General features: G+C 41.2%; 1 long non-coding RNA gene across 1 annotated transcript in view; it reads right to left on the bottom strand.

Moving 5' to 3' along the window:
• Nucleotides 1–24993, bottom strand: part of LOC133227699 (uncharacterized) — a 127849-nt gene that overhangs the window by 44126 nt on the left and 58730 nt on the right. The window contains exon 2 of the long non-coding RNA XR_009729913.1: nucleotides 8381–8441. This is a non-coding gene — a long non-coding RNA (uncharacterized LOC133227699). The remainder of the gene's footprint in view (nucleotides 1–8380; nucleotides 8442–24993) is intronic.

Below are 24993 nucleotides of genomic sequence, written 5' to 3'. Positions count from 1 at the left end.
TCTGACACCACAGTTCAAAAGCATCAATTCTTCGGTGCTAACAGGTACTACAAATTAATGAGACATTTTATATTCTTTTTACGGCACTGAGCCTTTGAAATCTGACATGTGTTTCACGTTTATAATACACCTCAATTTGAACTAGCCACATTTCAAGTGTTCAGAAGCCACATGTGGCAACTATATCAGAAGCCACGACTTAGATTCTATCCAACTCTCTTTCTCATCCTCTCTGAGCTGTTCCTTCTGAATTGGCAGGACTTAAATAAAGCCTTGGAGAAGGCAATGGCACCCCACTCCAGTACTCTTGCCTGGAAAATCCCATGGACGGAGGAGCTTGGTAGGCTGCAGTCCATGCTAAAGGTTAGACACGACTGAGCGACTTTGCTTTCACTTTTCACTTTCATGCATTGGAGAAGGAAATGGCAACCCACTCCCGTGTTCTTGCCTGGAGAATCCCAGGGACGGGGAGCCTGGTGGGCTGCCGTCTATGGGGTCGCACAGAGTCGGACACGACTGAAGCGACTTAGCAGCAGCAGCAGCACTAAAGCCTTGGAGGAAGATGTCTGGGCAGTAACCCTGCCTTTGGTGGAATTCTATCTCCTTGCCACTTACAAAGCTTCCAGAAGCCTCACTCCTTTGGCACAACATGTTCTGCTGCTCCCATTTAGCTTCGCAGGTGTTGCTGCCACTTGCTGGGACAGTTCAATTTGAAAAGCCAAAAAAAAGTAGTGATAGAAAATGTTTAACTCCATCTCTGTGTGTACCCTGTAATTTAATGCTAAATCCAGCTCAATTTGGTTTCTGTGGCAACGGAGAGAACCAGTTCTCTATGGCTCATATGTCAGATTTCTAAATGCAGGGTGCCTACAACATGCTCAACATCCCAAACATCTGAGCTCTGATGTGCTCAGAAGCCCTTGATTCTCAGCTTGAGCCACAGGTACAAGGATGCAGTATGGAAGCTTCTGTTAAAGTCTTTACCCAGCCTAGAAAATGTAGAAAAGGGTAGATTAGGGAGCTTTCAAGCCTAGAAATCTTCAGAGATGGGAAAGCTGCTTAACTGGTTTGAGAAGACTTGGGAGAGGGTCTTGGTGAAGACCAAAGGAGGTCTTAGACCTGATGTGGTCATTGGTAACCCTTAGTAGAAGCCTTAGCAGATGTACATGTTCTGTATGAATGGACCCCTGTGGGCAGTCATGAGCCCTCAAAAGTAAATTTGCTTTCTTTCATGTCCTTCCTCTCAGCGAGTAGCATGCATGGGACTGGGGAAGAGTGGGTTTATACTCTGGCTCTAGCATTGACTTTGATACATGAGATGTCTCCTTGCCTCTAGGTCCAGAGATATGGACCCATCCTAGAAAACCCTCTGCCATCCTGGCCAAAGCCCCACGATTGGAATGAATTTCTAAAGCCCCTCCTCCTTTCAGTACTGAGTTTTTTTTCCCTTGGATGCTGAAACTGAAGCTCCAGTACTTTGACTACATGATGCAGAGAACTGACTCATTAGAAAAGGCCCGCATGCTTGGAAAGCTTGAAGGTAAGAGAAAAAGGGGACAACAGAGGATGAGATGGTTGGATGGCATCACCAATTCAATAGACATGAGTTTGAGCAAGCTCTGGGAGATAGTGAAAGACAGGGAAGTCTGGCGTGCTGCAGTCCATGGGGTTGCAAAGAGTCAGACACAACTGAGCCACTGAACAACAACAGAACCCCAGAACTGACTGGTTTCCTTAGAAGCCTCTAGAGCAGGTGATTTCAAGAAATTTTTTAACCACCACTCACAATACAAAATGCCAGTAACACCATGTTCCAGGACACTGGTCTACCCACATTCCCGATGAGTTCCTCCAATCTATTTTCCACACCCATTCTATCCAGAGTGAGCTTTCCAGAGCACACATTGTAACAACAGAAAATTCCCTGGTTGCCTCTCATTATTCTTAGATAAGAATCAACCCCATCAACTTGGCTGAGGAAACCCAACAGGACCTGAGCCCCACCTGCTTCAGTCCCCTCCACACCCTCACACTCACCATGCTCCCTCACATTGCATAAGCTCTTCCCTCTGCCTAATGTGTTCTTCCACCCCTTCCCTTCAACCTGATTAACCTCTAGCCATCCTTCAGGTCTCAGCTCAGCCATCCTGACTTCTCTGGACAGGTGCAATCTTTTGTTTATGAGCATTAAATATGTCTTCTTCAACACACAGGTCACCACTGCAATTTTCTATTTGTTGGCATGACTATATGCATATCATCTAGCTCTCCCACTGAACTTTAAACTCTGAAGAGCAAGAATATTTTCTCATTTTTCCCAGCACTGTATCTGGGTGCCTATTACATTGCTTGGCATAAAGTAAAAGTTCAATAAATATATGTCACATGAATGAACAAACATAAATTTCAAGTGACAGCCCCTGACAAGTGGTAAATTTTCATAGAGCTCTTTGTTGAAAAGACTTCGAATGCCAAGAAGACTGGACTGAGTTTCAAAGAGTGTTACAACTAATCTACAATGGCTACCACAGCCCCCTGACGAGAGAATAGCAGCATGAGTTCTGATTATTTGCCCTTGTAATAAAGAGTATGACTTTCCCAGAATGGGCTTGAGGCTGAGCAAATTTTTTAGGTTGGCCAAGTGCTGGAATGCATGCTCAACACCCATCCAAATCCTCTTGGCATTCCCTGGAGCTCCTTGGATCACTTTAGACTTTAAATTCTCCACCTGAAATAACCTTTCATCTTTCGGTCACCAACCCTGCTTCCCAAGGAGATCAAGGCAAGAGAGTCTAATCTTTACAAAGTATGTTCCTGACGTCAGCAGGAAGACTAACACAACGTGGCCACATTCCCCAGAACTAACCAAAGCTGCTGCTGTTACTGCTAAGTCACTTCAGTCGTGTCCGACTCTGTGCGACCCCATAGACGGCAGCCCACCAGGCTCCCCCGTCCCTGGGATTCTCCAGGCAAGAACACTGGAGTGGGTTGCCATTTCCTTCTCCAATGCATGAAAGTGAAAAGTGAAAGTGAAGTCGCTCAGTCGTGTCCGACTCTTTGCGACCCATGGACTGCAGCCTACCAGGCTCCTCCGTCCATGGGATTTTCCAGGCAAAGCAGGGCTGCCTAGCTCCAAGGTGTGAACTTCACCCTGAAGGATGAACAGTATCAACACAACGACATGGTCCACGAGCCCCCTCCCCACCTTCCATGTATCCAGGGCTGGATGGAAAGCAGATATCATTTCCTGATTGACAGACCAGGAGTCTGTCTCAGCTACAGAATCATCCTATTATTTGGCTCAGGAAAGGTGAAAGGGGAAACCAAGGGTCCAGGGAAAAAGTCTGCTAATCCATGATAGGAGAGCATTTTGTTAGGGTTTTTTCTTTCTTTCTTTACTGGTTATAATAAAGATTAATGTGGAACAATGCTTGTCACGAAAGAATTCTGGAAAAATTAAGGGCTTTTATTTGTTTTTATCAGTGCTTCTAGATCTAATTAATTCAGCCTGAGATGCTGCTGCCTTAGAGACCCTGTCATCTTTTGCTGCATTGATGGAAATATAGCATTTCCATGCCAGGATGGCAGAGCCTTTCTTGTGCTCTGCAGCACAGACCATGTCTGGAGTTTTGTGTCTGTTTCTGAGCTCAGCATTTATAATCCATCAAGTGTCAGTGTCACCTCCTTCCCATCCATATTATAAACACTACAGGGCAGAGGCTATGTTCTGAAGAGCTCTGCAAAGTTATTTCACGGTCCCTATCCACAGTGCAGGACACAAGGTGGGCATCCTACAAATAGCTTGGAGTAAGAAATGGCAACTCACTCCAGTGTTCTTCCCTGGAAAATTCCATGGACAGCAGAGTCTGGCGGGCTACAGTCCACGGGGTCACAAAGAGTCAGACACGACTGAGCACACACACCTATAAGTAGCTTGTATCATCTGGGCAGGGGTTGCCACTAGAGGATGGTTCACAAGACTGACAAAAACTGTGAAGAGTCCCCCGGGCAGGCCCCACTTGCCCACAGTAACAGTCACGTAGCAAAAAGCCCTGGGTGTGTTGCTTTTGCCACCTTAGGTCGAACAGCTTGTGCAAAATCACACAGACAAATTCTGCAGGTGCCAGGCCTGAAATGTAGCCCCGGTGGAAGAGGACGAACATCTTCTGAGCATCTTTTGTAGATCAAGGACAAAAAAGGTTCAGTTGCCTTCTGTCCACAGATGCCCAGAGACCCGGCGGGGAGATGCACACAAGTACCTGTCTGTCCGGGGCAGGAGCCCCCTGGCCCTGCCTCCTTCCTTCCCTCCCCTCAGTAAAGGCCCTGGTGAGGGCCACTTTGCCGCAGTGCCCTCGTTCCTGCCTGTAAACAGGCATGTGAGTTCGGCAGGGTGCAGCTGCCCGCTCCTCTCCAGGAGGCTGAAACGACTCCTGAGGAAGGTGCCGGCTGTGCCTCGGGACCTGTCAGGATGAAGGACGCCAGCCGGGCTGTCTCTCACCGTTCGCCTGCTGATTTGGTCCCCAGCAATTCGTTTTTATGTCACAGCCTTTTCCACGCCGTCTTTCCCTCTATACTTTGCTTTTCCTGATGCAGTACAGCGAGGTGTGTTTGTCACTCCTGCTTCCCCAAATAATTCCGGACTAGAGCTTTTGCAATTGCAGGCTGCTTGGGAACTTCATCCTCTGCTGGGACGATCTCCTTGGAAATGAGTTCCTCTGGGTAGGGTGCTCTGAAGGGTTAATTTCCTGGGGAAAGATGGCTAGGGCAGCCTGATTGCACCAGAATAAACATTGGCTGAGAGAATATTTCTAGGAAAAATTAGACATAGAGGATTACAGAGAAGGAATGATTGAGTTTATTTTGTGCCAGGCAGATAAAAGGCATTGCTGCTACTGTTGCTATGTCACTTCAGTCATGTCTGATTCCTTGTGACCCCATGGACTGCATATGTCTCCTGCATTGGCAGGCAGGTTCTTCACCACTAGCACCACCATTAAGGATATATAATAGTAAATGTTTAATATATATATACACACAAATTTTAAATATATATAGAGATATATGATGGTATATGAGTGGTATCCATGAGACATAGATGCTATACCCACCCATCTAGCCATGCATGTGTGCTCAGTCATGTCCAACTCTTTGTGACCTCATGGACTATAGCCCACTAGGATCCTCTGTCCATGGAATTTTCCAGGCAAGAATACTGGAGTGGGTTGCCATTTTTCCTCCAGGGGATCTTTCCAATCCAGGGATTGAGCCCATGTCTCCTGCACTGCAGGTGGATTCTTTACCACTAAGCCACCTGGGAAGCTCCATAGATGTTATATATAAGGTAATAAATGAATTAATAAAGGTGGTAACAAAATGCGCCCCTACTGGTTTGTCAGCACTTCGATGACTTTCCAGTGCTGTAGTCTAGGGCAGTGAACATTTTTCTTTCAGAAGTTTTGCTTTTAGAATCAGAACCTGCTCCCCAGCTACCTACTCAGCCCATCACAAACAAACCTCCTACTGTATGAGAGACTCTCAGGACAGGAGGTGCATGCAGATTAAGCAAAAGGCACATAATGATTCATTTTTCAGTGCCCTTTTGATACTGGTTCACATGTCTATTGGGATTCTGAAACTAGTTCCAATCCCCTAGTCTAAATCAGAACTCTCTTGTTTAACATTTCTGAGCATTTAAAAAATCAGAAATAAATGAACAAAATACTGCATTCATCTTCTAGGCTTCAGGTTCAGATACAGTCCTAAGAAGAAAACTCCCTCAGAGCAACCAGCATCAGTCTGGGCCTCACCTGTCCCTTTTGTATCCTTTCTGCAGGCCTCCCCATCCCCAAATCCAGTCCTGGCTGCCTCTTGCTCACTGACTTCTTTTTGTTGATTGTTGTAGTTTGATGATAGTCACTTAAGACGTGTCCAGCTCTTTTGTGCCCCCACAGATTGTAGCCCTCCGGGTTCCTCTGTTCCAGGCAAGAATACTAGAGTGGGTTGCCATTTCCTTCTCCAGGGGATCTTCTCCACCCAGGGATCGAACCCATGTCTCCTACATTGCAGGTAGATTCTTTACCCCTGAGCCACCAGGGAAGCCCAGTCCTCACCCTAGTGCCTCTTTATACACATTTCCAACCCAAGTCCTGATTCTCCTTCCCATTTGATTATCAAATCTGATCTTGTTTCAGGGTCAGCATTAGCACTTTTTTCCAACAACCATTTCATTATTAGACACTTTCTCCAGGGATATTATAGGATCTGAGTCCAACTTCAGTGGCATTAAATGTATTGGTTATTTTCTGTCTATAGCATGAGTACTTCCAGTATGATAATTTTCTGGAACCCAAAGCACCAATGCAGCTGGAATCAGGGTGTCTGAAAAGAGGCAGCTGTCGCTTCACATCCTACAAAATGTTTCCACAAAATCTACCCCCAGATGCTAAACTCTTTCACTAGGGAGAGCTGATTCATGGAATTTAAAATAGAATTTCTGTATGGCTGGATAATTCTGTGGAGGAAAACAGAAAAGGAAAAAAAAAAAGTATTGCTGTCCTAAGTCCTTCCTTTTGAGGCCAAGTCAGGGCACAGAGTGTTGTGGACACTGGGATGATGGGAATATCAGAAATGCACTTTATCACATAGAAACTCTTAGGGACCCTGAAAGATTCTCTGCAAAAATGAGCAGTTCTTGGAACTTCACTGAAATATCTGCTCCCAGGCAAGAAATGTCAAGTCGAGATCTAAAGCCAAAGTGTACCAGCCCTGTGAAGCCCCTGATAATTTCTGTTTCATGCCATAAACTCTGCAAGATATTTGGTGATGATGTCACCATAACTTCTTTGAGACACAAGACACTGAATCCTATCCCTTTCTGCCTTCCTAGGCATTTTTCAATATTGAAACTTCTCTCTCTTATAATTCAGTCTCCTTCTGATACCTGGTTTCTTCCAGTTTTTAATGTCTAAACTTTTCACATGAAAAAAAATGAACTTGGCTCAACCTCCCCTTTGCTGGCTCCTCCTCCTTTAACTGTCTTTTAATGTTAGGGTTTCCTGTAAACTGGGGCAGCCACTGTGGAAAACAGTATGGAGGTTTCTCCAAAACTAAAAATAGTACTACCATATGACCACAACTCCATTCCAAGGTATATATCTGGAAAAAACCCAAACCACAAATTCAATAATATACATGCACCCAATTTTCATAGCAGCATATTTACACTAGCCAAGATATGCAAGCAACCTAAGTGTCCATCAGCAGATGAATGGATCAAGATGTGAGATATATACATTAATATATGGCAGGTGGATTCTTTGCCACTGAGCCACCTGGAAAACATATATATATATATATATATATATATATATATATATATATATATAGAGAGAGAGAGAGAGAGAGAGAGAGAGAGAGAGAGACAGAAAGAGAGCGGTTATATATATAATACATATATTATATATATATAATAAAGTATTACTAAAATAAAAAATATATATATATATATATAATAAAATACTACTCAGCCATTAAAAGAAAGAATGAAATGTTGCCATTTGCAGCAACATGGATAGATTTGGAGGGTATTGTACTAGGTGAAATACGTCAGACAGAGAAGGACAAATACTGTATGATATCAATTATGTGTGGTACCACTTTATACAACAAACTAGTGAAGGTAAAAAAAAAAAGAAGCAGCAGACTCACAGATGCAGAAAACAAACTAGTGTTTACAAGTAGGGAGAAGGAAGGGGCTACATAGGGGTAGGGGAGTAAGAGGTACAAACTAAGGTATAAAGTAAGCCAAAAGGATATATTGTGCACACAGGGAATATAGCCAATATTTTATAATAACTATAAATGGAGCATAATCTTTAAAAATTGTGAATCACTATATTTTATACTTGTAATATTGCCCACCAACTATACTTCAATTAAAAATAGATATCTTAAGATTTTTAATCAGAGGATAGTTGCTTTACAATGTTGTCTTGGTTTCTGCCATACAGCAGCTCAAGTCAGCCATAAGTATATGTATATCCCTTCCCTCTTGAGCCTCCCTCCCAACTCCCCCACCACCTATCTCATCCTCCTAAGTCATTACAGAGCTCCGAGCTGATCTCCCTGTGTTATACAGCAGCTTCAGCTTCCCAATAGCTATCTGCTTTACACGTGGTATTATATATATAGTATATATATGTATATATATAGGTATCAGTGCTACTGTCTCAATTTGTCCCACTCTTTCCTTTCCCTGCTGTGTCAAGTCTCTTCTCTATGCCTGCTTCTCTATTCCTGCCCTGCAAATAGGTTAATCAGTACCATTTTTCTAGATTCCATATATATGCATTAATATACGATATTTGTTTCTCTGACTTACTTCACTCTATATAACAGGCTCCAGGTTCATCCACTTCAGTTCAACTGACTCAATTAGGTTCCTAAAAAATAATAATTTTTTAAAATGTTACCAGCCTTTATCATTACAAACCGTTTTCAAATACTAATTTAATTTCACCTGACACATTTTAATAAATAAAATGTTATTATAACTGTCATGAAAAAGAATGAATAAACAAAAGAAATTTTCAAAGTTATTATGATTATGCTTGGAATTGTTCTCCATCTTGCTGTCACCCTCAGACCATCTTGATCATCTGAAAGCAGGTTTTATCAAAATAATTCCATAATTAAGAAGCTCAAGTCAACAAGGGGAGGAGTGATGAAAAATACAAATATGTCCGTATGTATATATCAGAAAGCTTCTTGTGAAATGACAAGTGCACTATAATGGAAAGTTTTATAGTAAGTTCATAGCCCCCAAACTAAGAAATGACTGTAGTGATTTACAATTCTGAAACCTTGCTGAAAATACCCTCCTTTCTTTAGTGCAGTGTTTCCAAGCTCCTCGTCAATTTGCTAAAAACCAATTCCCAGACAGCCAATTCCACAGACCAACATTTGGGCAAATGGGTTTGCTTCCGTATTTCTCCAAATATGTTGCCTGAGTCCCCTGCAGTGTTATTACCTGAAATGCTCATTCAAAGCACAGGCCATCCCAGACCTATTAATGATGGGATCCAGGAATCCAGGTTTTAAATACCAAGGTGATTCTCATGAAAGCTAAAATTTGAGAGCAAGACTGTGGTTCTAGAGAGCAGACAGCCATGATTTGCAAAGATATTGAGCTATCTTTCACTTGTCTCTTGACGACCGCCAAGCCATGACAAGAACCTGCCAAATGCTGTAGTGAAACCCTCTCTCCTGGAAAAATAAAGATGTCTTGCTTTCTAAATTCTTTAAGAACAGTTTGCTTTAGACAAAAATAGTTTGGGCAGCAGGGAGTTTAGAGGAAGTCATTCTTGCTTGGGAACTCAGTGGAGAATGTTGTTCCTTCTAAAAGCCTCCGGCCAGTGGGTTACATCCAGAACTGACCTCGGAAAGCAGGGCCTGCAGGAAATAGAGCCTTATAAGCTTTTGGCAACCAGGAGTTAGGAAAAGGCTTCAGTCGTGGATGGTCTCATGACCCTGGACAGCAGAAGACACCTACGCAGACAGAGAGGGTTAGGAGATGGACAGGGGTCAAGGAAGAATGTCTTTGCTTAAAATAGTACAGAATATCCAATCCCTGTCTCCTACATTTCTTTTACTCTAGGTAATCATATTTTTGAGCACAACTGTCTCTGGTATGCCATCATCAATAGAAGTGACAGTATTGTCCACCAAAGGAAATGAACTATTACAATAATAACAGATACTCTTCATGGTATAGCTACAATATGGAACTCTGCCTTCACAGATTATAGTCCATGTCCATGAAGTAGGCTATGCTTAGTCTCTCAGTTGTTTCTGACTCTTTGCGACCCCATGGACTGCAGCCCACCAGGCTCCTCTGTCCATGGGGATTCTCCAGGCAAGAACACTGGAATGGGTTGCCATGCCCTCCTCCTCCTCCCAATCCAGGGATCAAACCTGGGTCTCCCGCATTGCAGGTGGATTCTTTACCATCTAAGAAACCAAGAAAGCCCTGGTGAAGAACAAGATGAAGAAGACAGATGAAATTATTAGCACAACACAGAAAGGAAAAGAGGCCTGAAAGTCTTGGTAATCTGGCCAAGGTCATGCAACTAGAGAGTGGGTCTGAATCTGAACCCAGATCTGTGCCCTTTCACTGAGTCATGACTTTAGGCGGTAAATTAAATTTATACAAGTTAATTACTAATTCCATTCCATCTTCATCCAGTCTCTTCTAGCCATACTATTTCCACTTTAGATCTCTCTCTAGCTTTATGCTCTGCCCAAATCAAGCCAGAATTTTATTTCTTTTCTTTTCCCATTCTTACTGAGATATAGATGACATATAACACTGTGTAGGTTTATGGTGTACAATGTGATGATTTAAAGCAACATATACTTTTTGGGGAAACAGTGGAAACAGTGTCAGACTTTCTTTTTCTGGGCTCCAAAATCAGTGCAGATGGTGACTGCAGCCATGAAATTAAAAGACGCTTACTCCTTGGAAGGAAAGTTATGACCAACCTAAATAGCATATTCAAAAGCAGAGACATTACTTTGCCAACAAAGGTCTGGCTAGTCAAGGCTATGGTTTTTCCTGTGGTCATGTATGGATGTGAGAGTTGTACTGTGAAGAAGGCTGAGCGCCAAAGAATTGATGCTTTTGAAGTGTGGTGTTGGAGAAGACTCTTGAGAGTCCCTTGGACTGCAAGGAGATCCAACCAGTCCATTCTGAAGGAGATCAGCCCTGGGATTTCTTTGGAAGGAATGATGCTAAAGCTGAAACTCCAGTACTTTGGCCACTTCATGCGAAGAGTTGACTCATTGGAAAAGACTCTGATGCTGGGAGGGATTGAGGGCAGGAGGAGAAGGGGACGACAGAGGATGAGATGGCTGGATGGCATCACTGACTCGATGGATGTGAGTCTGAGTGAACTCTGGGAGTTGGTGATAGACAGAGAGGCCTGGCATGCTGCGATTCATGGGGTTGCAAAGAGTCGGACATGACTGAGAGACTGATCTGATCTGATCTGATCTGATACTTTGTTGAAATACTTACCACAATACGGTTACTATAAAACTCCATCCCCTCACAAAATATAATTTGTATATGTGGTAAGATCTATTCTCTTAGTAAATTTCAAGTACAATTGGTAAGAATAGTTATCCTGTTGTACATTGGATCCCCAGAACTTATTCATCTTATAAATGGAAGTTTATGCCCTTTGACCAAATTCTCCCAATTTCCCTACCACCCAGCCTCTGGTAATCACCATTCTACTCTCTAGATAATGAGGATTCACAGTCCTTTCAATATTTCTCAAAGCCCTTATTTCTAATCTTCCTTTCATGTATCTGGCTTTTCTATTTTATTCTTGCTTGTTTCTGAACCTTTTCACACTCCATAGTTTTCTATCAGATCATACCACAAAAGGAATATTAACCTTTGTAAACAAGTTTTACATGTATAAGCACGTACTTTTTTCCCCCCTTAGGGAGGGGCATTTTATTTTATTGAAATATATTAGACAAATGATATTGTATAAATTTAAGATATACAACATGCTGATTGATATGTTTATATATTGTAATATATTGCCTTTGTAGCAATAATTAGCATCTCTATCTTGTCACAGAATTATAAGCACTTACTTTTTTAACAAGTGCTGAATGTATCTTTAAAAAAATAAGTTTAAACATTTTCTGTATTAGGCACTTACCATGTGCAAAGTACCATACAGAAATGTCAAAGACATGGGCACTGACCTCAAAGTGTGTACAATCCAGTAAGGAGAGCAGTAAGACATAGACACAAATAGCATAAACCAAGTGGAAAGTAAAGAGAATCAAGAAAAGTAGAATTAATATTTCCATTAGTTTCTCTATGACATCTCTACTCCCAAATGTACTTCATCCTGAATCAACCCAGTAACATCTTTGCTGGTAACTCATCTTAGCCTTAATGCAAATCTGCTGCTATTCCAGCCCACCTTGCTTGTCCTTGTAAAAGTCAACTTTTGTCAAATGCTTCCTCACCATCACTTCAGCCCTCTGTTCAAGGATCTCTGTTAGATGACTACTATTTTTAGATCAAATCCACTTTACCTACAGGACACTCCAGACCATCCCTAACTGACATGTTCACTTGTTGGTCTAGGGGTGACCCAATTCCATGAAAATCAAAAAACAAAAGACTGTCCCACATGGTTGCTGTGGTATTCTGGTTCAGGGCAAATATGCTTGCTTATCTTGGTTTATGCAATAGATGTTCTTCAGGCTGTTGTGAATATCATTGGAATGATTGCATATCCTGGAGAGTCTGTATACAAAATGCGCTCTGCGCATTGAATCCAGTTTTCTCATTGATTTACATTGTGTTTCCCAGAGCTCTTTCTTTCTCTTATGTACATTTCATCTGCAGGTCTTCTAATATGTTAGTTTGCGTCTTCTTTGCATTACCAGAGACCCATTATCACTCATCATTTTACCATCTCTGAAAGCACTGAGAGGAAGGATCCCAGAAAAAAAAATGTGAGTCATTAACTGTTGTGAATAATTTATCTGAGTTTTGAATTGAGTTTGCTTAAAATATATTCCTATCATAACTTACTGAAAGAATTTCAACTCTGCTAACCGGCAAACAGAAAAACAGGCCAGTCCCCGAAGTGGGCAACAACAAAAAAATAGGCTTCTCTAATGAGAAGTTTCTATTGGGATCTTGTTCAAATAAACCAGCTGTGAAATACATTTGGAAATCACTGGGGAATATGTGATATCCCCATGGGATATCATGAATATGTGAGAATATCACCCACCTAGAGACAGGCATCCTGGAATGAGAAGTCAAGTGGGCCTTAGGAAACATCTCTATGAGCAAAGCTAGTGGAGGTGATGGAATTCCAGTTGAGTTATTTCAAATCCTAAAAGATGATGCTGTGAAAGTGCTGCACTCAATATGCCAGCACATTTGGAATACTCAACAGTGGCCATAGGGCTGGAAAAAGTCAGTCTTCAATCCAATCCCAAAGAAAGGCAGTGCCAAAGATTTCTCAAACTACCACATAATTGCACTCATCTCACATTCTAGGAAAGTAATGCTCAAAATTCTCCAAGCCAGGCTTCCACAGGATGTGAACAGTGAACTTCCAAATGTTCAAACTGGATTTAGAAAAGGCAGAGGAACTAGAGATCAAGTTGCCAGCATCCATTGGATCATCAAAAAGCAAGAGAGTTCCAGAAAAACATCTACTTTTGCTTTATTGACTACTCCAAAGCCTTTGACTGTGTGGATCACAATAAACTGTGGAAAATTCTGAAAGAGATGGGAATACCAGACCACCTGATCTGCCTCCTGAGAAATCTGTATGCAGGTCAAGAAGCAACAGTTAGAAATGGACATGGAACAAAAGACTGGTTCCGAATAGGGAAAGCAGTACATCAAGGCTATATATTGTCGCCCTGCTTATTTAACTTTTATGGAGAGTACATCATGAGAAATGCTGGACTGGAAGAAACACAAGCTGGAATCAAGATTGCCAGGAGAAATATCAATAACCTCAGATATGCAGATGACACCACCCTTATGGCAGAAAGTGCGGAAGAACTAAAGAGCCTCTTGATGAAAGTGAAAGTGGAGAGTGAAAAAGTTCATTTCAAAATCAACATTCAGAAAACTAAGATCATGGCAAATAGGTGGGGAAACAATGGAAACAGTGACAGACTTTATTTTGGGGGGCTCCAAAATCACTTCAGATGGTGATTGCAGCCATGAAATTAAAAGACACTTACTCCTTGGAAGAAAAGTTATGACCAAGCTAGACAACTAATTAAAAAGCAGAGACATTACTTTGCCAGCAAAGATTCATCTAGTCAAAGCTATGGTTTTTCCAGTAGTCATGTATGGATGTGAGAGTTGGACTATAAAGAAAGCTGAGCACCAAAGAATTGATGCTTTTGAACTGTGGTGCTGGAGAAGACTCTTGAGAGTCCCTTGAACTGCAAGGAGATCCAACCAGTCCATCCTAAAGGAAATCAGTCCTGAATATTCATTGGAATGACTGATGTTGAAGCTGAAACTCCAATACTTTGGCCACTGATGCAAAGAACTAACTCATTTGAAAAGACACTGATGTTGGGAATGATTGAAGGTGGAAGGAGAAGGGGATGACAGAGGATGAGATGGTTGGATGGCATCACCGACTCAATGGACGTGAGTTTGAGTAAGCTCCGGGAATTGGTGATGGACAGGGAAGCCTGGCGTTCTGCAGTCCGTGGGGTCGCAAAGAATCGGACAGGACTGAGCAACTGAACTGAACTGTGGAATATGAATATAGACTAAGTATTTGCTGATATTGGGAAATAGTTATTAATTTTGTTAGACAAAAATAGCATTGCCATTATAGGAGAATGTGTTTTTAAAGATACTAAGTAAAAGAAACAAAGTGAAATCACTCAGTCGTGTCTGACTCTTTTTGACCCTATGGGATGTAGCCCACCACGCTCCTCTATCCATGGAATTTTCCAAGCAAGAATACTTGAATAGGTGGCCATTTCCTTCTCCAGGGCATCTTCCCAACCCAGGGATCAAATTCGGGTCTCCCACATTGCACGCAGACTCTTTACCACCTGAGCCACCAGGGAATCCCAATACATAATAAATATTTAGGGATAAAATAAAATTGTGTTTGTATCCACTTCAAATTCTTCAGCCAAAAAAAACCTCTGAAAATATATTAAGAAAATATGACTAAATGTTAACAGTTGTTAAATCTGGATGATATACAGATGTTTATATTACAGTTTCTAGTTTTCTGTAGATTCAAAATTTTTATAATAAAGGTTTTTTATGGTGCCAAGGCAAGGAAAAGTTATATAGTATCTATGTGCTGGGCTCCTTATTTGTCCTTTTTCTTACATTAGCTTATTAAATGTGACAATAACAAGTGAAACTCCATTTTACAGATGAAGATTATGAGGCTTAAAAGGATTCATTTAATCATTCCTCCAAAAACCATTAAACATCCATGATATGCCAATGCAGTTCCTATCTTCAAAAGATGCATTTATCGCTTAGCAGGGGCAAACAGCTAAATAAATCATAAACAACAACAGCTACCTCTATCATTTATTGAGCACCTAGCATGACAAACGGGGACTTCCCAGGTGGAGCAGTGGTAAAGAACACTCCTGCCAGTGCAGGAGATGCAAAAGTCACGGGTTCAACCCCAGGGTCAGGAAGATCCCCTGGAGGAGGAAATGGCACCCCACTCCAGTATTCTTGCCTGGAAAATGCCATGGACAGAGGAGCCCTGTGGGCTAAGGTCCATAGGGTTGCAAAGAGTCAGAGACGGCTGCAGTGACTAAGCACACACGCAGTGTAATGAACACAGTGACAAGCACTTTGGATGTCTTCACGCACTTCATCTTCACAACGACCCTCTGAGGTTGGTAGTGTTAGTATTCCCATTTTGTAGATGAGAAGATTGAGGCCCAGAGAGGTTGCATACATTGCCCAAGGCCAGACAGAGTATAATAAAGTGTCCTGGGTGCTACGACAGACATATATGCAGGACCTAATAGAGGAAGAAGCGATCATTCTTTTTAAAAAGGAAGTCACTGGAAAAGGTAACACATAGAGGCTAAATAACTATCAATCCTTACCACCTACCAAGCAACAGAAGAGGAGCCTGAGCCACTGTACACCTAACTCTAAGTTTCTCAACCTCTGTACTACTGATATTTGGGGGTGGATGTTGTGGGAGCCTGAGCTGTACAGTGTAAGGTGATTAACAGCAACACTACCTACTAGATGTAGGAACGACCTTCTGCTGTGACATGCAGAAAGGCTTCAGACACTGCCAAATGTCCCTGGAGGACAAAATAGCCTCTCATTGAGAAACAATGATCTTCTTTAAACTGCAAACTCCCAGTAGTCAGATCATAAACTACACTTTTTAAATCTTTTTTCTCTTTTTTCTTTTTATTTCTTTATACTTTTTAAATCTTCAGCTAAATATAAATGGGATCCCCAGAAGATGTCTTACCACAAGTTCCCCCGAAAGGACCATGTGACAATATTCTAGCACATTTAAACAATATTGATCTTTTCTTTTTTAAAATAGAAGATGGATGTTTAGCCTTTAATTAAACTAATTTCAAACTTTGGCTATTAAAGTCGTCTCCCAGGTGGCACTAGTGGTAAAGAACCCACCGGCCAAGGTAGGAGACAAGAGACACGGGTTCGATCCCCAGGTTGGGAAGCTCCCTTAGAGAAGGGCATGGCAACCCACTCTTGTATTCTAGTCTAGAGAATCCCATGGACAGAGGAACCTGGTGGGCTATGGTCCATAGGGTTGCAAAGAGTCGGGGATGAATGAAGCACCTTAGCACACATTCAGAACTAGAGAAGAAAATTATCTCTACTCAAAACCTATAGATCCACTCTCTGGAGCTAAGTTAGTTGTAGTCAAATGAGGTTCCAAGGGTATTCTGTCCACTTTCTCCCCTGAATTGCTATGCTTCTGACTGTTCCTCAAATATGAATGAATGATCCTAATTATGTTCTCACTACAATGTAGAAGCAGCCTTTTGTATAAAATTAAGAAGCCCTGACAAATCCATTATCTTGCATTTTGAAGGACCTTGCCACTGAGTCAAACATATTTTAGGCAACTAGAAAGGAAAGAGACACATGGAAATCCAGTCACCGCTTCAGACATTGAAACCATGAGGCCCAATCCAGAAGATGTACATTCATATAGTCAGAAAGCAGATTTGTGATTTGTCTAGGGTCAAAGAGAGAGGGGAAAGGCAGAGGAAATGGGTAGTGACATAATGAGCATAGCTTTTTGGAGTGAAGAAATGTTCTACAATTGATTGTGGTGATATTTGTACAGCTCTGTGAATATATTTAAAAAGCCATCAAATTGTACACATTAAATGATGGAATAGTATGGTATGTGAAATTTTATCTCAATAAAGGTATTATACTTAAAAAAGAGAAACTATGAGGATCCAATATATTCATTCTTTCATTCTTTGCTGTCATCACTATTAACTCACAGTGTGTTGCTCTTCAGACAAGTGAATGACTTTGCGAACACCTTTCAAATTGGAATTTGCAGACTACATGACTGATAACAGTTCTGCAGGCAGGAAATCAACATGAAACGCAGCTGCCCAGCCTCACCCCACTAACCAGCCAATTCAAACATTGCTCAGATCCAACAGTATTAATACTTATGAGATGTTAGTTCTTCTGAAAACACGGCAGGCAGATAAAAATCAAGAAAACTGAAAATAGGAGCCAGCTCATATTGACTCACATCAAGAATTGTATCACTGGGGACTTCTCTGGGGGTCCAGTGGTTAAGAGTCCACCAGCAGATGAAGGGCACACAGGTTCAATCCCTGGTCTGGGAAGATTCCACATACTGTGGGGCAACTACGCTTGTGAGCCACAACTACTGAGCCCTTGCACCCTGGAGGCCTTGCTCTGTGGCAGGAGGGTCATCTCAGTGAAAAGCCCATGTGGGGAGCCCCTACTCACTGCAACTAGAGAAAACCCATTCAGCAACAAAGGCTCAGTGCAGCCACAAATACATACATTTTTTTAAAAAGAATTGTATCACCATTTTTAGCAATTCAGGTAAGTAGAACTAGGACTGGAGAATATTTTTTGCAAGATACCTGTCTCTAGAAGTAGACTTTAATTAAGCATATCTTTGATCTTGCATTATTATCAGGGCTAATATTATGTAAGGGTGAGTTAGTGATTGTCTGAGAAAGGTGATCTTCACAGTGTTGATAAAGGACCTTGGAAAATACTTTTTGCATCCTCAGACAGATCCCTAAAGTTCCCTTAAAGTGTGATTCTTTTGACTTAAGACTTTGGTTTCTGGCAAAATGAAAATAAAGCATAGAATAACTTTTGAAGTGGTTATCGGATATTTACAGTATGGTATGAATAAGTTTCAGATCATGAGAACAGGCTTTTTAATAGAAGCAGACATAGCAATAAAATACTCACATTTCATGTAATTCCTATAATATTTCAGGACGATATATGTACAAATCTGGCTTAAAACATTTTACTATCCTATTCTTTCCACCTAGAAAGAGGAAGAATTATGTAATAAATTTAAAGCATATTCCATGTCATTTAATGAAGAAAAAAATTACTGATACTTTACTGGTGCGTGACTGTCATGGACAAAAAAGTAGAAGGAAAGTTGGAAGGATAACTAAGGATGCTTCCACTTAACAAGATTCCACTTCAGGTCTCATGGTACCCTCAAGGACATCTTGCACCAAGAATAAACACTTTGCAACTCTTAAGAGGACAAGGGTCTTAGGCTCATTCTTTCATCCAAAGACAAACAACAGGAACAATGCATATTTTAAAATCTTTTTTCTTCCCTAGCCCAAACTCTTTTGGTGTAGTAAGAATAGTTTTATGTATTGTAATTTGGTGGGGCTGAATTGTATCCCCTTCAAAAGTCATGTGTTGAAGCCCTGTGTGCACGCATGGGTGCTAAGTCATTTCAGTTCTGTCCAAGTCTTTGCGACCCTATGGACCATAGCTTGCCAGGTTTCTCTGTCCATGGGATTCTCCAGGGAAGAATACTGTATGGGTTGCCATGCCTTCCTCCAGGGGATCTTCCTGATCCAGACATTGAACTCACGTCTCTACGTCTTCTGCATTGGCAGGTGGGTTCTTTACCACTAGCAACACTTGGGAAGCCCATGTTGAAGCCTTAACACCCAGTAATTCAGAATGCTACTCTATTTGGAGATAGGGTCTTTGAAAAAGTAGTTAAGGTTAAATGAGATCATTTTGGTGGGTCCTAATTGATGGTGCCTTTAAAAAAACAGAGAGAGAGAGAGAGAGGGTAAGGACATAGGTATTTACAGGGGAAAACTGGGGGTGATGATTCAAGGAAAAGACATTCACAAGCCAAAGAGAGATTTCAAAAGAAACTAGCCCTGTGGACTCCTTGGTCTCAGACTTAGACCTGGCAGACCTATGAGAAAATAAATTTCTGTTATTTAAGCCACCCAATCTATGGTACTTTTTTATGAAAACCCAAGCAAACTAACATAAACTTCAAAATGCTTGTCACCTTGAATTGACTTTATTTTTCACAAAGGAGAATGGCCCAAGTTTATTTATATAGGGCACATAGTCCTGCCCTAGTGTTGTCCATGAAGTTCTTCTGAGTCATCATTCATCAGAATTTCTCCAAAGTTAGTCAAATGAAATTTATGGAAACCAAACAGGCTAAAACCATCAGGAGAATTTATTGCAGTCAGTTAACAATGGAATTGGGCCAATATGAACTTTTTTTCAAAAAAAATTTAGATGTCACTCCAGATTTCCCAAGCAAATTTTCTGGGCACCCACATTTCTTTTGATGTTGCTTTACTTCTGGAAATATTCAGGCCACTCTTTCTAAGCCACACTTTGCATTCTGTGTTCTTTACACTTTCAGGGGCCAGCAAGAATTTTTATTAATGATGCTTTCTCATATACACTGCTGACAGGAATGTAAAATGATATAGCTACTTTGGAAAACAGTCTGGCAGTCCTTCAAACAGTGAAACATAGGATTACCATGTGATTTAGCAATTCCGCTCCTAGGTATTTACCCAAGAGAAACGAAAACATATGTTTACAAAAAAACTTGTACACAAATGTTCATAGCAATGTTTTTCATAATATCCAAAAGGGTAAATAATCTGAATGCCCATCAGCTGAATGAATAAACAAAATTTCCATACAATGGAATATTGTTCTTCAATACAAAGTAATGGAGTACTAACCCATGCTACAACATAGATGAATTTTTAAAAACATTATGCTACATGAAAGAAGATAGGCATAAAAGGCCTTATGATATATGATTTCATTCTTATGAAATAACCAAAATGGTAAATTCATAGAGACAGAAAGTAGATTAGTGATTTCCAGGAGGTGGGGGCCGAGGAATGAAGAGTGATGGCTAATGGATCCAGAGCGTCTTTATGGGATGATGTTGTTATTTAGTTATTAAGCCATGTCCAACTCTTTTGTGATCCCACGAATTATAGCCTGGCAGGCTCCTCTCTCCATGGGATTTCCCAAGAAAGAATATTGGCGTGGGTTGCCGTTTCCTTCTCCAGGGGATCTTCCTGACCCAGGGATCAAACCTGCATCTCCTGCATTAGCAGGCCAATTCTTTACCGTTGAGCCACCAGAAAAGTCCTATGGGGTGATGAAATACTCTAATAAATCAATTGTAGTGATGGATGCACAACTCTGTGAATATAATAAAAAACTATGGAATTGTACTGTTTAAATGGGTAAAGTATAAACTACATGAATCGTATCTCCAAAAAGCTTTTCTAAATAAAGAATGTGTCCTCATTGCCATTTCCTTCTGCTTGTGCTCCTTTTCCCAAATCCAATACACACACCACATACACCACAGGCTCCTCCTTTGACAGAGGCAGCAAAAAAAGGAATTCAAAGTTAGGGATCTAGAATAGACAGTCATTAAGGTCCTTTTCAAACCTCAAGAATTTAAAACATCCACTGTGTTAGTTTCCTGTTGCTGCTATAACAAATTATCACAAACTTGGTGACTTAGACCAAGACGCATTTATTATCTCACAGTTCTGAATATCGGAAGTCTGCAATGGATTTTCCTGGAATAAAATCAAGGTGTCATCAAGGTCCCTAGAGGCTCTAAGGGAGAACATGTACACTATTTTTTTCCAGTTTCTAGATGCTGCCTGAATTTTTTTTTTTAAACTTTACATAATTGTATTAGTTTTGCCAAATATCAAAATGAATCCACCACATCTGATGACTTTGAAGACAGAGGAAGGAATCATGAGTCAAAAATTCAGGCAACTGTCTGGCTGCCTGAATTTTTGACTCATGATTCCTTCCTCTGTCTTCAAAGTCATCAGCAGAGTACCCTCAAATCTTTCTCCGACTCTATTAAAATCCAATGTAATTGCACATTGCGTGCATGTGTGCTAAGTCATTTCAGTTGTGTCTGACTCGTTGTGACCCGATGGCCTATAGCCCTCCAGGCTTCTCTGTCCACAGGATTCTCCAGGTGGGAATATTGGAGTGGGTTGCCATGTCCTCCTTCAGGGGATGACCCAAGGGTTGAACCCGCATCTTGCGTGGCTCCCGCATTGCAGGTGGATTCTTCAGCACTGAGCCTTCAGGGAAACCCGGTTTCATAGTACCCACTCCAATATTTCAAGATAATCTCCCTATCTCAGATCTTAACATAGTTGTATATGTAAAACCCTTTTATCCTGTAAAGCAACATATTAAAAAGTTCCAGGGACAGACCATTCATGACTTTAGGGGGCCATTATTCTCCTTATCACATCTACCATGTCAGTGAGGGACCACAGCATTTGAGAGGGCATTGGACCTTGGGTAGGGCCTATGAGAGAGAGAGAAAGCAGAATACCTAGGTCTTCCACAGAACAATGCCTACAAAGACCACCTATCCTGTTCAAGTCCACCCAGGGCCATGGCCTGCCCCTTCCACTTGTTACCTTATGGGTATCAGCAAACAATCCATACAGATCATTTTAATTTTTTTTTAAAGAGAGAAAGAAAAATCTACCAGTTTGGAGTGGCTCTTGAAGAAGCCTTAAGAACTGTTGGAAAAGGCAGCAGTGATCCCAAGAACTAGTATCAGTTCATAAGGACCAGGATCTGACAATTTCATTTTTTTTTTTTTTTTGAGAGGATACTTTGATCAAGAAAATGTGGAGATATAGTATGCCTGATACATTCCAAAATATCAACTTTCATAATATCCCAGAAGGCAGAGTAGAATAATATGGGCCACAATGTAAGGCAATTTCTCACATAATCAGCTGGCAAAATAATCTTTGCTTACAGGATATTGATGAATAGAATGGTGTCATCTCTTGAGTAAGTCTCCCGTGTTGGGCCAAAGGGCTAAGGTTTAACATTCACATCAGTGGCTTAGACGAATGATTATCTTGTTTGTCAAGGATGGAAAGCCAGAAGGGAGATGATGAACAGAATGGCTGTGTGTATGATACAATAGATTAGATCATGGGCACAGTGAAGTGCAATGAGGCTGGTGCTTGATCATCGGTGGAAATGGCATGCTCAGAACTTTGCTCTAGATTAGCTATGGTATTTAAAAGGGAAAGATACTAAAATGTGGAAAATATAAAAATACCAAAATTCAGAAAGGGCACTAGGCACGGTCCATTAGAGACTAGAGATGCTGCTGCCTGCTGCCAAGTCACTTCAGTCGTGTCCAACTCTGTGCAGCCCCATAGACGGCAGCCCATCAGGCTCCGCCATCCCTGGGATTCTCCAGGTGAGAACACTGGAGTGGGTTGCCATTTCCTTTTCCAATGCATGAAAGTGAAAAGTGAAAGTGAAGTCGCTCAGTCGTGTCCGACTCTTCATGACCCCAGGGACTGCAGCCTACCAGGCTCCTCCATCCATGGGATTTTCCAGGTAAGAATACTGGAGTGGGATGCCATTGCCTTCTCCAAGAGACTAGAGATATGTCTGCATAACTGCAATGTGTGAAGGCATAATCCATGCTCAGTCGTTAAGTCATGTCTGACTCTTTGCCCCTCCATGGACTGTAGCCCACCAGGCTCCTCTCCCCATAAGATTTCCCAGGCAAGAGTACTGGATTGGCTTACTGTGTTCTTCTGTAGGAGATCTTTTTGACCCAGAACTAGAACCCACATCTCCTACATTGGCAGACAGGTTCTTTACCATTGAGCTACCAGGGAAGCCCATGAAGGCACAGAGAAAGGCGCAAATGAAAAGTAGTAATCAGGGAAGAGAGAAGGCATGAGTGAAAATAAGTGAAATTCCAGGGAAGCTAAGAAAGGATAGGATTGAGTACAGGTGACAAGCCTAAATACCAGATGATAGGAGAATGACCATGTATAATAGCATCATCACATAATAAAATGTAATATAGTCATCAAAATGAGGTTCTCAAAAATATTGAAAGACGTGGAAAGTGTTTGATGTAAAATTAATTTTTTAAAAAGCAATATTCAGACAAGTGTATAGTGGAATATCAACTTTGTTATTGTTTTAAAGTATGCTTAAAAGAAAAACCATAAAGAAAAACCTCAAAAATGTTAATAGCAGCTGTCTATAATTAAGAGAACTGCAAATGATTTTAATTTCTTCTTTTACTTCTTAATATTTTCCAAGTTTTTCATAATGGATATCTCTGATTCTTAAAATCAGAAAAAATATTTCAAAGTGTAGGTAAAAGTATTGGTACTTAGGAGAAAAGCTGTCTTAGGTCAAAGAAGGAAGGAAGGAAAGGAGGAAAGAAGGAAAAAGAGATTGAGGGAGGGAGAGAGAGAGGGCCATTGGAGCAGAAATAACTTGGAGGAAGAAAGGGAAATAGGGTCAGTGAGAGAAATCACGCCGTATAAATATGTCAGTCAAATCAAGAATACTCCTTAGAAAGCATTTTTTGAATTAATTTATTTATTTTAATTGAAGGCTAATTACTTCACAGTATTGTAGTAGTTTTTGCCATACATTGACATGAATCAGCCATGGGTTAGAAAGCTTTTTGTAAAGAGGTAATTTTCCTGGAGTAAAGCAGTCATTTTTAATTTTTGTTCATTTTAAAGTTTTACCACCTTTTAAATGAGAAATGTCAGGGGAAAAATGCTAAAATTAATGTGCAGTCCAACATTTCATCAACTCAACAAAAATCATTAGGATCCACACAAGAGCCTCTGCAGGAACCGACATTCTGTGTCATGACAGAAAAGGAGGGCAGCCCTCTCCTTTTCACTGGTGACGGCTCCCAGGCATGACATCAGCTGTCACTCACTGCCACTGATCTGCCCAGCAAATTAAGCAACCAGCAATAAGTAATACTCCATGGCCAGCTAATGGTCAATTCTGCTTCTGTTCTCTCATCTGAGAAATGAAGATATACTTTCAACATCTTAGGGGAAGGAAGCAATGTTCGGATAATATGAACATAGGAATGACTGCTGTGCTCCATAGCTATGCCCAATTAATCCAGCAGTCTGTCCTGGCACCAGTAGCTTATTCCCTGCTACAGCTTGATGGCTTTCTCCATTCTAAGCTGCCTAATTTTCTGTTGAAATGGCCTCTCAGGAGATCTATGAGTCCAGTGCCATCCTTTTACAAGTAAGGAAACCTGCGAGATTGACTTCCCAGAAGTGTCACAGCTGGCTGGTGGCAGAGTCAAGGAGAGAAACCAGACACCAGGCTGCTGCTTCTCTCTCCCTCACCCACTGCATCCATGCTTGGGAGACAGGGTGGCAGGACAGTGAAATGGACAGTACCACTATCATCCAGCAGAACTGAGGAAGATACCTTCAGGGACTGAGGAAAGTGTCCCTGGGAGAAGCAGGACCTAAGGACAAAAGAAGATGCGCCAGCCATGCCGACTCTGATGTTCACAGTAAAATCTCTTGGATAAATTCATCTAAAAACTTTCTTAAAAAAAATTATATCTTGAGCCTGTCTCACTCCAGAGTTATCAAGCCACATATATTTACCCCCGAGTTTACAAAATAACACAGGACCACAGCTCCTTTCTGAGAGCCAGTGCCCTGACATTCTCATCAACCTAGAGTATAAGCCAAAAAAAAAGTCCCTAAGCATCCCATACTGATGAACTATAGCCCATACATCAAAGCATCAAAGCTCACATACTGAGCTCACAGCCCAGATCACATTTGATGTAATTATGAGGGAAGAGACTGGAAAGTCTAAAAACATATACACAAAGATTCAGAAAGCAACTGTCTATGTAAGGTAAGCAGAGTAGTAAAGAAAAGATCTTATAGTGAAATTGAAGGCATGTCATTTCCTGTTGAGCCTCTGTTTCCTCAGCAGTAAAATAGGGTTCAGTAATTCTTTACTTACAGGATTCTTTTAAAAATAATAAGAGATTATATAGG

This window comes from Bos javanicus, chromosome 16, assembly GCF_032452875.1.
Source record: "Bos javanicus breed banteng chromosome 16, ARS-OSU_banteng_1.0, whole genome shotgun sequence".
Taxonomy (NCBI): Eukaryota; Metazoa; Chordata; class Mammalia; order Artiodactyla; family Bovidae; genus Bos; species Bos javanicus.
This window is presented reverse-complemented; position numbering and strand designations above follow the sequence as displayed.